This window comes from Aotus nancymaae, unplaced genomic scaffold (assembly GCF_030222135.1).
Source record: "Aotus nancymaae isolate 86718 unplaced genomic scaffold, 86718_ANA_hifiasm-v0.15.2.pri h1tg000006l, whole genome shotgun sequence".
NCBI lineage: Eukaryota > Metazoa > Chordata > Mammalia > Primates > Aotidae > Aotus > Aotus nancymaae.
Window position 1 is genome coordinate 40,082,140 of NW_026988417.1, and position 11,155 is coordinate 40,093,294.

Consider the following 11,155-nt stretch of genomic DNA (forward strand, 5'->3'; position numbering starts at 1 on the left):
TTCTCTATTCTGTTCCATTGGTCTATGTGTCTATTTTTTTTTTTTTTTTTTTAACCAGTACCATGCTATTTTGGTTACTGTAGTCTTGTAGTATAATTTGAGGTCAGGTAACGCGATGCCTCCAGCTTTGTTCTTTTTGCTTAGGATTGCTTTGGCTGTTTGGGCTCTTTTTTGGTTCTGTATAAATTTTAGAAGAGTCTTTTCTAATTCTGTGAAAAATGACATTGGTAACTTGATAGGAATTGCATTAAATCTGTAGATTGCATTGTGCAGTGTGGCCATTTTAATGATATTGATTCTTCTAATCCATGAGAACAGAATGCTTTTCCATTTGTTTGTGTCATCTATGATTTCTTTCAACAGTGTTTTGCAGTTGTCCTTGTAGAGAGTTTTAACCTCCTTGGTTAGATGTATTGCTAGGTACTGTATTTATTTATTTATTGGCTATTGTAAATGGGATTGCATTCTTGATTCGGTTCTCAGCTTGAATATTATTGGCATACAAAATTGCTACTGAATTTTGTACATTGATTTTTGTATCCTGAAACTTTACTGAAGCCATTTGTCAGGTCTAGGAGTATTTTAGCAAAATCTTTGGGGTTTTCTGTGTATAGAAACATATTACTTGGGAGGCTGAGGATTGCTTAGCCCTGGGAAGTTAAGGCTGCAGTGAGCCGAGATAGCGCTGCTGCACTCTAGACTGGGGCAATGGAGTGAGATCCTGCCTCAAAAGAAAAACAAGTTATATTTTCAGTGAAGAGAGAGAATTTGACTTCCCCTTTTCCTGTTGTCTTTCTTTGTCTTGCCTGATTGCCCTGGCTAGGACTTCCAGTATGGTGTTGAATAGAAATGGATAGAGTGGACATCCTTGTCTTCTTCCAGTTCTTGGAAGGAATGATTTCAGCTTTAGCTCATATGGCATGATGTTGGCTGTGGGTTTGTCATTGAAGACTGATTATTTTGAGGTATGTTTCTTCAATGCCTAGTTTGTTGAGGGTTTTTATCATGAAAGAATATTGGATTTTATCAAAAGCTTTTTCTGTATCTGTTAAGATGATCATATGGTTTTTGTTTTTAATTCTGTTTACAGTGTGAATTACATTTATTGATTTGCATATGTTGAACTATTCTTGCATCCCAAGAAAACAGCCCACTTGATTGTGGTAAATTATCTTTTTGATGTGCTGCTGGATTCCATTTGCTGGTATTTTGCTGAGGAGTTTTAAATCTGTATTTATCCAGAATATTGGCTCATAGTTTTCTTTTTTTGTTGTTGTTGTGTTCTTGCCTGATTTTGATATCAGGATGATACTGGTTTTATAGAATGAGTTAGGGAGCAGTTCCTCTTCCTTAATTTTTTGTAAGAATTTCAGCAGGATTCATCTCTTCTTTGTATGTTTCATGGAATTTAGCTGTGAATCTGCCTGGTCTAGGGCTTTTATTCGGTTGGTAGGGTGTTTTTTTTTTTTTTTTTTAAATGATTCAATTTCTTAACTCATTATTGGTCTGTTAAGGGTTTCAATTTCTTCCTGGTTCAATCTCGGGAGGTTGTATGTATCCACGAATTTATCCATTTCCTCTAGATTATCTAGTTTGTGCACATAGAGGTGTTCATAGTAGTCTCAGAGGATCTTTTGTATTTATGTGGGATCAGTTGTAATGTCACCTTTGTCATTTCTGATTGTGCTTATTTGGATTTTCTTACTTTTTCTAATGTAGCCAGCAGTCTATCGATTTTGTTCATCCTTTCAAGAAACCAACTTTTTATTTTGTTGATTAAAAAATTTCTTTTTTCTCTATTTCATTTAGTTCTGCTCTGTTTTGGTTATTTTCTTTCTTCTGCTAACTTTCAGTTTAATTTATTCTTGTTTTTCTAGTTCTTTTATTCTTTTTGAATTTATTGTAATATGGAGAAAGCCAATCTATAATGAAAGCCAATCGAGTCAAAACAGAGAGCCTGAAAAGAGAGACCAAAGGGGATTGCTGTCTGGTTTTAGAGCCCTGGTTCCAGTTATTCCTTAGACTCAATGGTATCTCTGCTTGGTTTGGTTGTTTTAGAACTCTTTGGGTTTCTATCACTTGAAATCAAACAAATACACCAAGAGCAGTTTATGGCCATCTCCAGGTAAAAGTTCTTTTTCTGGAACTTACTTGAATGATTTGTACCTCTATATTCTATTTGGTTGCCAGAAACAGTGTTAGCTGAGTAGCTTTCTTCATTAGAATTTACTGGAGGAGATAAAAATGGGAGAAATAAGTTCAATCAAGATTTTTTTTCCTTAATACAGAAAGATGTTATTACTGACACACAATAGAATGATTATAATTATTATTATTATTAAGGCTGTCAAGTGAAGCAGTGGGATTAGAGAAGAAATGAAGAAATCTGTAACTGGTTGAGATCAATTAGTTGTAAACACTACTATATGGGACCAGCCTAGATTTCTTTTTGAATTAGTTTTCTGACAATGACGATTAGCATTAATGTCATTCAAATTTTTAAAAGGCTCATATTGAACACCTATTGTATGCTGGGCATGAAGCACATAGAGATAAAAGCCTAATTCTCTACAGAAGTTCACGGTCTAGGTCAATTGTACTCAAATTGTCTCTTCAAGTTGGCAGCCACTGCATCACGTGGGAACTTGTGAGAAATGCAAATGACTCAGAAACCCAGCAATCTGTGTTTTGTCAGGTGATGCTGACATAGCTAAAGTGTGAGAACTGATCTAGGGACTTATTTATGTGTATCTGCTTACCCATCGCCCTTCTCACTAATGGCACAATTTGTAAACTATAATACAAACCCAACCCCCAATTTAAATGATTGAAAATTAAATCATTTTGAGCTTTCTGAACAATACAATCCAACTCTAGACATCCTGGGAAAATCCCTCATGTTCTTGCCCCAGGACCAACAATAAAGGTAGGTGTGTGCTCCTGGCCTTTCTAAAGTGGCTCCAGTTTATCACAGCAGATAAGACAACACATGGAAATAACTCACAACAGTTGGCCCCTGCAGGCCTGGATTCCTCTTGGCACCACCTCACTCAAACACAGTCTGTGAGCTGGGAGCCTGTGCCAGGGCCTCTACAGGGAGGTGTCTGAGAAAAGTCAGCCATATCAGCCCTCAAACCACATCAGAGCTCTTGCCCTTTCCTTCCTCTATTAAAACCTACCACTTGGTGCAAAGAGAGAGATAAACTGAGAACAAACTAAAATCAGTGTGTTCAGAGAAGGTAAGAATTCTTCAACCCTGAGAAGTTCTAATTGTCATTGTCTTTGTAAGGACTTTGTCTTCTAGTCTCCTTCTCTCGCAGAACTTTCTCATTTGCTCTGTTCTATCATTTTGCTTCATTTCTTAATTTTTATATTTCCCATCACTCAGTCTAATTGAGCAAATATTCAATAATTACCTAATAGGCAAGCCAAGCATAACACGATGAAGAAGACAGTGCCCACTCTCAAGAAGCTCAGAGTTGGCGATATTTCACAATCAGTCAACCACCACCTGATGGCCGAAGTGCATGCCAAGCATTGCACTTGGATCTGGGGGTTAAAAATGAATACACCACCACCCTGGCACTGAAAGAACGTGTAGCTTGTGGAAGAGACAGGTAGAAACAAAACATGCTAAGGACTGTCATAGAGGTAAGAAGGCATTAAGAAAAGGCAGAGGTGAGAGTGAGCGAATCTACCTGAAGGCGCTGAGGAAGGCTAGGAGAATCTGTCCTTGGAGTTGGGTTGGCCCTGTGAAGGGTGGTGGACAGAGGGATGCTTGTAACAACATAGTGTGTCCAGAGGAAAGGGAGAAGCTCACGCTGGCTAGAGGGCGTCTCTCATGTTTGACGATTAGGTTGGAAAAGTAGTCTGGGGCTAGGCTGTGAAGGATTTCATATGCCACACAGCAGGCTTCGGAGTTGAGACCTGACTTTCTAAAGAGTAGAAGCTGATCAGGGTTTTACCAATCAGGGAAGAGATATGGTCAGATCCAGACCTTAGGAAGCAGTATGGAGGACAGATTTAAGGGGATAAAAGCGAGAAGTGAGTGTTTTAGTTATCAGTCACTGTGTAACAAATGATCCCAAACTTAGTGACTGAAAATGATCATCTGTTATTGCTCACAATTTTGTGAGTTAGTTGAATGGCTTTTCTGCTGTTCTCATCTGGGCTCACTCATATGGCGCCATTCAACTAGTACATCTGAGGGTCTGACTCAGCTGGAACACTGCAAAGGCTGGGCGTCTTTCTCCTTGTGGTCTCCAGGCCATCCTTGCTCCGTGGTTGCTCATCTTTCAGTATCTAGGCCGTGTTTTCTCACATATTGGAGAGAGTGTAAAGAAGGCTAATGCTGAAGCTACAAGTCTTCTCAAGGCCTGCTCTTGGAGGTTGCACAATATCACTTCTGCTGCAGTGTAGTGGTGATAGCCACATAGGAGAAGGAGGCAACACAAAGATGTGAGCACAAGTTGGTTTATTGGAGACCACACAATTAGGAGTTTATTTTCAGAATGTAGGCAATTGACAGTGAGAGGCTGAGCTAAGAAGTCATGTGAGTGGCGAGGAGCAGATATTTAGAAAATGTAAGAATTCATCATGCAGTAAGATCATATTAAAGCTCAGATGAGAGTTACAGGCACGTGCTATTGAAGGTCAGGTTGCAGGTGTAGTGGTTGCTGTTGGTGCTTCCTCCCCATCCCCATTAGCTGCCAGTCCTCCATCTCCCAGCTGCTGTGAGTGCTGGGTGACAACAACTCACAGCTGTTCCTTTTTCTGGAAAATTGCCCTCAACCGAACAGAAGCTGTCTGCCAGGGAGGAGATACACTCCACCTCTTATTGATTGGCATAGGCCATAAAAGCCTGCCCTCTTGCCTGTCCGTGAGATTGACTCAGTGTACAATCCATGCTTCAGAGCTTCCCTGTGGGATCAGGTGGAAGCTGGTCTCCAGCAGGTGAGTCCACATCCTTGCTCAGCCGCTTCTCAGGGTCTATGCTGCTTCCTTAACTTCCCTTCTCCGGAAAGCGAGCCCTGGCTCTAAGAAACCCAACCTAAGAAGTGGAGAGAGAAAATATTCAATTAGGTGATGGAATTTCTTTTTATATATTTTTTTTTCCCCAAAGGTACCTAGGTGCTGGAATTTCTTAATTTCTTTTTTTTTTCTTTTTCTTTCTTTTCTTCTTCTTTTTTTTTTTTTTAAAGAGTCTCTCTCTCTCTGTCACCCAGGCTGAGTGCAGTGGGATGATCTCAGCTCACTGCAACCTCCACCTCCCAGGTTTAAGCTATTAATTCTGCCTCAGCCTCCTGAGTAGCTGGAATTACAGGTGTGTACCATCATGCCCGGCTACTTTTTCTTTTTTGGTATTTTTAGTAGAGATGAGGTTTCACCATGTTGGCCAGGCTGGTCTGTAGCTCTTGATCTCAAGTGATCTGCCCACCTCAGCTTCCCAAAGTGCTGGGATTACAAGTGCGAGCCACCGTGCCCGGTCCCTAGGTGCTGGAGTTTCTAATGGGTTAGCTCCTCTCTTATGCTATTTTCTCCGTCGATTTTTCAGTTCATGTTTCTCTCCCTACTTTTTGTCTCTCCCCTATTAATTAGTTTCCATTCTTAAAGATTTTTCTGCACAACTGGGCAGATTTATTTAAGAATGCTTAGATGATTCCTTCTGTTAGATCGGTCTGCAAAATATAAAGAAGCTTTACAGAAGGGAAGCCAACAAGATAAGATTAACGCCAAAACATAAGCTCAAGCTTATAACATAATAGTCATCCTATGGACAAAGAACACAGACTATGAGTCTGAAGACCCCATACAGTAGACATCTATTATATGTTTCTTTGGCATCTGTGTTAGTCCAGTCGGTGTCACAAATACCTGAGGCTGGGTAATTTATAAAGAAAAAAGGTTCATTTGTTTCATGGTTCTGCAAGTTGTACAGGAACCATAGTGCTGGAATCTGCTTCTGGTGAGGGCCTCAGGAAGCTTTCAATCATAGCAGAAGGCCAAGAGGGAGCAGGCATATGACATGGCAAAAAAGAGCAATAAAGAGAGAAGGGGGAGGTCTCAGACCCCTTTAAACAACCAGATCTTGCACAAGCAAGAACTCACTCATCAGAAAGAGGATTGCGATAAACCATTTGTATTAGTTCTCACACTGCTGTAAAAATACTACTCGAGACTGGGTCATTTATAAACATAAGAAGTTTAATTGACTTACAGTTCCAGATGGCTGGGAAGGCCTCAGGAGACTTACAATCATGGCAGAAGGGGAAGTAGGCACGTCTTACCTGGCAGCAGGTGAGAGAGAAATGTCAGACACTTATAAAACCATCAGATCTTATGAAAGCTCACTCACTATCATGAGAACGGCATGGGGGAACTGCTCCCATGATCTAATTGCCTCCCATCAGGTCTCTCCCTAGACTGGTGGGGATTATGGGGATTACAATTCAAGTTGAGATTTAAGTAAGGACACAGCCAAACCATGTCACCATTCATGAGGGATCTGCCTTCACGATCCAATCACCTCCTACCAGGCCCCACCTCCAACACTGAGAATCACATTTCAACATGAGATTTAGAGGGAACAAACTTCCAAACCATATCAGCATCCTTTTACCCTGTCGCATAGCCTGATTCCTCCCATAAAGACCTATCCTCTTTCCCACCCTTAGCCCATGTTCTTCAGGTGGATCCCCATTTCTGATTCAGAGGAGGGCATGCAACCTAGATATAAACTAATCAGAACATGATACTACCCAGAGAATAGTTTCATAGATACAGAGCACAGGTCAGGCCAATCAGAGACAATCAAACTCAATTCAAAACTTTGCTTAAGTTCCCAGAGAAAGAGGTTCCTACTTTTCTTCCTTTTGGTGTGAATCAGGAAGTATGTAACCCCAGGAGCTGCCGGTAGCTATTGTTTGCTGGTGAGAGGAGGCTCCAAGCAGGAGGAAGTCAGCACAGAGGAAACAGAGCTAAGAAACAGATAAAACTGCATCCTGATGTCATAATATGAGCTCCTGGACTCTGAAGTTATATGAGCCAGTATATGGCTTTTTTCCCCTTAAGCTGGTTCCAGTTGGGTCTTGCCACTTGCAACCAAAAGAGACCCAACTAGAACACATGAAATTTTTATTTAAATAAAGCACTTGCTTTATTATACCTAGATATTTGTTTTCTGTTGCTCAAACATACGCAGTGGATATGAAATGCTTACATGTACATTTTAATCAGATCTGCAGCTTCTTAATTAGAAAACTAAATCAAAAGGAAACAGTGTTAGCCAAAATAAAGATTGGCAGGTAGCAGAGTAGGACATTTGAACTCTTACCTAGTTCCTGGTCCAGTGTCCTCTTCATTTTGCCATATCCCCACTAAATTCCAAAGCTCTTCTGTACAGATGCCCTACTTGCTATCTTGTTTCTATTGAGTCTTTGGATATTTTTCTTTCTTTCATTCCCTTTTTATCTCTATTCAAGGGACCTACCTACAAATTTGAGGCATCCCTGTAAAAAAAACTTGAAGACCTTTGTGAGTATAAAACCCCTGGCTTCCAAATCCTTGGCTTTGCTTTAGCTATTTAATGCCAAAATGCTTCCCCAATCCTTACTATGATACCACCATGCACAGACTATTTCACCAGTAATTTCTGAATGTTTAGACAAGGGATCATCAACTCACATCTATTAATATTCTCAATTCTCCCAGGAACCTTGCAAGGTAGATATTTCTATATCCATCTTATAGATGAGAATATTTAAGCTCAGAGTAAGTAATTTGGCCAGAGTCTAAAACTGGTAGGTGGGAAGCTGAAGTGTAGATCACCTGAGGTCAGGAGTTTGAGACCAGCCTGGCCAACATAGTGAAACCCATCTCTACTAAAAAAACAAAAATTAGCTGGGTGTGGTGGCACGCACCTGTAATCCCAGATACTTGGGAAGCTGAGGCAGGAGAATTGCTTGACCACAGGAGGCGGAGGTTGCGGTGAGCCGAGATCACGCCACTGCACTCCAACCTGGGCCACAGAGCGAGACTCTGTCTCAAAAATGAAATAAAATTAAAGCTGGTAGGCAAGAGTCAGGATTCAAAGAGTGCTGCCTCCATATGCCATGTTCTTTCCGTTGCCCATCAGGCAAATACTAGGCTTTCTACAACTACACTGGGGAAGGCAGGCACTCTTGCACCTCTCCCCAACCCCTGCTCTGACATTGAAACCTCCTTGGAGGTCCTCCATGTGATTAAAGCTGCACATTAATTAATTAAAAAAAAATTACTGAGCACCTAATGGGTGCCTAGCATAGTTCTAGATGGTGAGAAGGCAACAGCAAGCAAGATAACGTTCTCAGTCCTCAAAGAGCGCTCACATCCCAGGGGAGACAGATAAACATACAGACAGATACTATGTCATGTCAGGTGGTAACAAGTTCTAGGAAGAAAAACAAAGAAAGGTGAGGGGTAATATGGTTTGGATGTTTGTTGCCTCCAAATCTCAGGTTGAAATGTGATCCCCAGTGTTGGAGGTGGGGCCTAGTGGGAGGTATTTGGATCATGGGGGTGGGTCCTTGTTCTGCTGGATCTCTATTAACTGCAATAGGGATGGCACCAGGTTCAAGAGGCCAAAGAAGAGACCTGGAGCCAGCAGACAAGACATAGGGTTTTATTAGCATGAAACTTACACACATGCTGGACAGAAGAACCACAACCACTTTCAAAAACCCTGAAGTTTATATAGCATTTTCACTTAGCACCCTTTCCCTAACAGTCTCCACCTGGAAAACGTCATTTAACTCAAAACAAAGGGATTTGATCCCTGTATGGCCCCTGTTTCATGAGATGGGCTGGGGGTTCAGATGTTCCTCACAAATATGAAATTAATCTACGGGGTGGCCACTCCCAGATTTCTTAGCTCAAAACTCCAAACACATATTCAGGTGCATCTGCTATACAGGGTCATTCTCAGGGTGTGCTTCAGTTATTGCTGCCAGGTGCATCTGCCATACAATCCCTCATGAATGGCTTCATGCTGTCCCCATGGCACTTAGTGAATTCTTGCTCTATTAGTTATTCAGAGATCTGGTTGTTAAAAAGAGTCTGGCACCTCCTTCCCCTCTCTTGCACCCTCTCTTAACCAGTGACACACCTGCTCCCTTTTTACCTTCTGCCATGATTATAAGCTTTCTGAAGCCCTCACCAGAAGTAGATGTTGGTGCCATGATTCTTGAAGGTTCTGCAGGTTGGCACCTGCAGAATCAAGAACCAAATAAACCTATTTTTAAAATATCCAGTCTTGGCCACGCGCGGTGGCTCATGACTGTAATCCCAGCACTTTGGGAGGCCAAGGTGGGCGGATCACGAGGTCAGGAGATCGAGACCATCCTGGCCAGCATGGTGAAACCCTGTCTCTACTGAAAATACAAAAATTAGCTGGGCGTGATGGTGTGCATCTGTACTCAGGAGGCTAAGGCAGGAGAATCCCTTGAACCCAGGAGGTGGAGGATGCAGTGATCCCTTGAACCCACCAGGGGGAGATCGCGCCACTGCACTCCAGCCTGGTGACAGAGCGAGACTCCGTCTTAAAAAAAAAAAATCCAGTCTCAGGCATACTTTTATAGCAGTGCAAAACAGACTAATACAGGGGGTTAGAGAGTGATGGGATGCTATTTTAGGTGGAGTGGTCAAGGAAGACCTCTTTGAGGAAGAACATTTGAACAGAGACCCAAATGGAGTGAAAAAGCAAGGGATGCAGTTTTCTGGAGGAGGAGTGTTCTATGCAGACACTGCCTCCTTACTGTATTAGTCCTTTCTCATGCTGCTAATAAAGACATATCTCAGACTAGGTAATTTATAAAGGAAAGAGGTTTAATTGACTCACACTTCTGCATGCAGGGGAGGCCTCAGGAAACTTACAATCATAGTGGAAAGAGAAGCAAACATGGCCTTCTTCACATGAAGGCAGGAAGTGAAATGAGTGCTGAGCGAAGGGGAAGCCCCTTAAAAAACCATCAGATCTCTTGAGAACTCACTCACTATCACAAGAACAGCATGGCAGAAACCACTCCCATGATTCAATTTCTCCACCTGCTCCCTCCCACGACACGTGGAGATTATGGGAACTACCAGATGAGATTTGGGTGGGGATACAGCCAAACCAAATCACTCACCATGGAGCATCATCAGCTGTGACTTATCCACCCCACCATGCCTCCACTAGATAGACTCCCTGTTAACAGGGAAGCCTTGCAGAAAAAGAGCAGAAACTTCTATAGTGATGGTGGTTGGGTGGTGGAGCATGGCTGGGAATGAAGAGAGAAAAGAAGATGCTGGCTGCAGATAGGAATCTGCATTTTTTTTTTTTTTTTTGAGAGGGAGTTTTGCTCTTGTTGCCCAGGCTGCAGTGCAATGGTGCAATCTGTGCTCACTGCAACCTCTGCCTCCCGGGTTCAAGCAATTCTCTGGGTTCAAGCAATTCTCCTGCCTCAGCCTCCCAAGTAGCTGGGATTATGGGCATGTGCCACCATGCCTGACTAATTTTGCATTTTTAGTAGAGATGGGGTTTCACTGTGTTGGTCAGGCTGGTCTCGAACTCCTGACCTCAGGTGATCCCCCCAACTTGGCCTCCACAAAGTACTAGGATTACAGGCATGAGCCACCACACCTGGCTGGAATCTGCTTTCTTAAAAATGCTCACCACCTAAAAACTGTGTGGTAATACAAATTGGACCCTGGAATACAGAAAGGACATGAATGGAATAATTGGTGACATCTGAACAAAGTCTGTTGTGTGGCGCCTAAAGCAGCTCCTTCTTGGATGCTAATCCATCACTTTGACTTCTGATTAACCCAGATCCAGGGAAGCCTCTAAGATTTCCAGTTAATCTATTGTTCCTGTGTAAGAGTAAGTACTTACCGTAAATCCTGCCCTTAGGTTATAGCGACCTTTATGCTATGATATTTCGTTTGTCTTACACATCCCTTCTGAGTGACCCTTCCCTATGGTATATAAACTCTTGGTCTGGTGGGTAATGGCACAGGGATCCACCATCTTTTCTTGCTGCTGTTCGAGATACAGACATGGTTTCTATTCATAAGTCTCTATTAAATACTCTTTCTTAGGAACTGAATATATTAGCCTCTTTTTTGGCGTTTCAGCTTC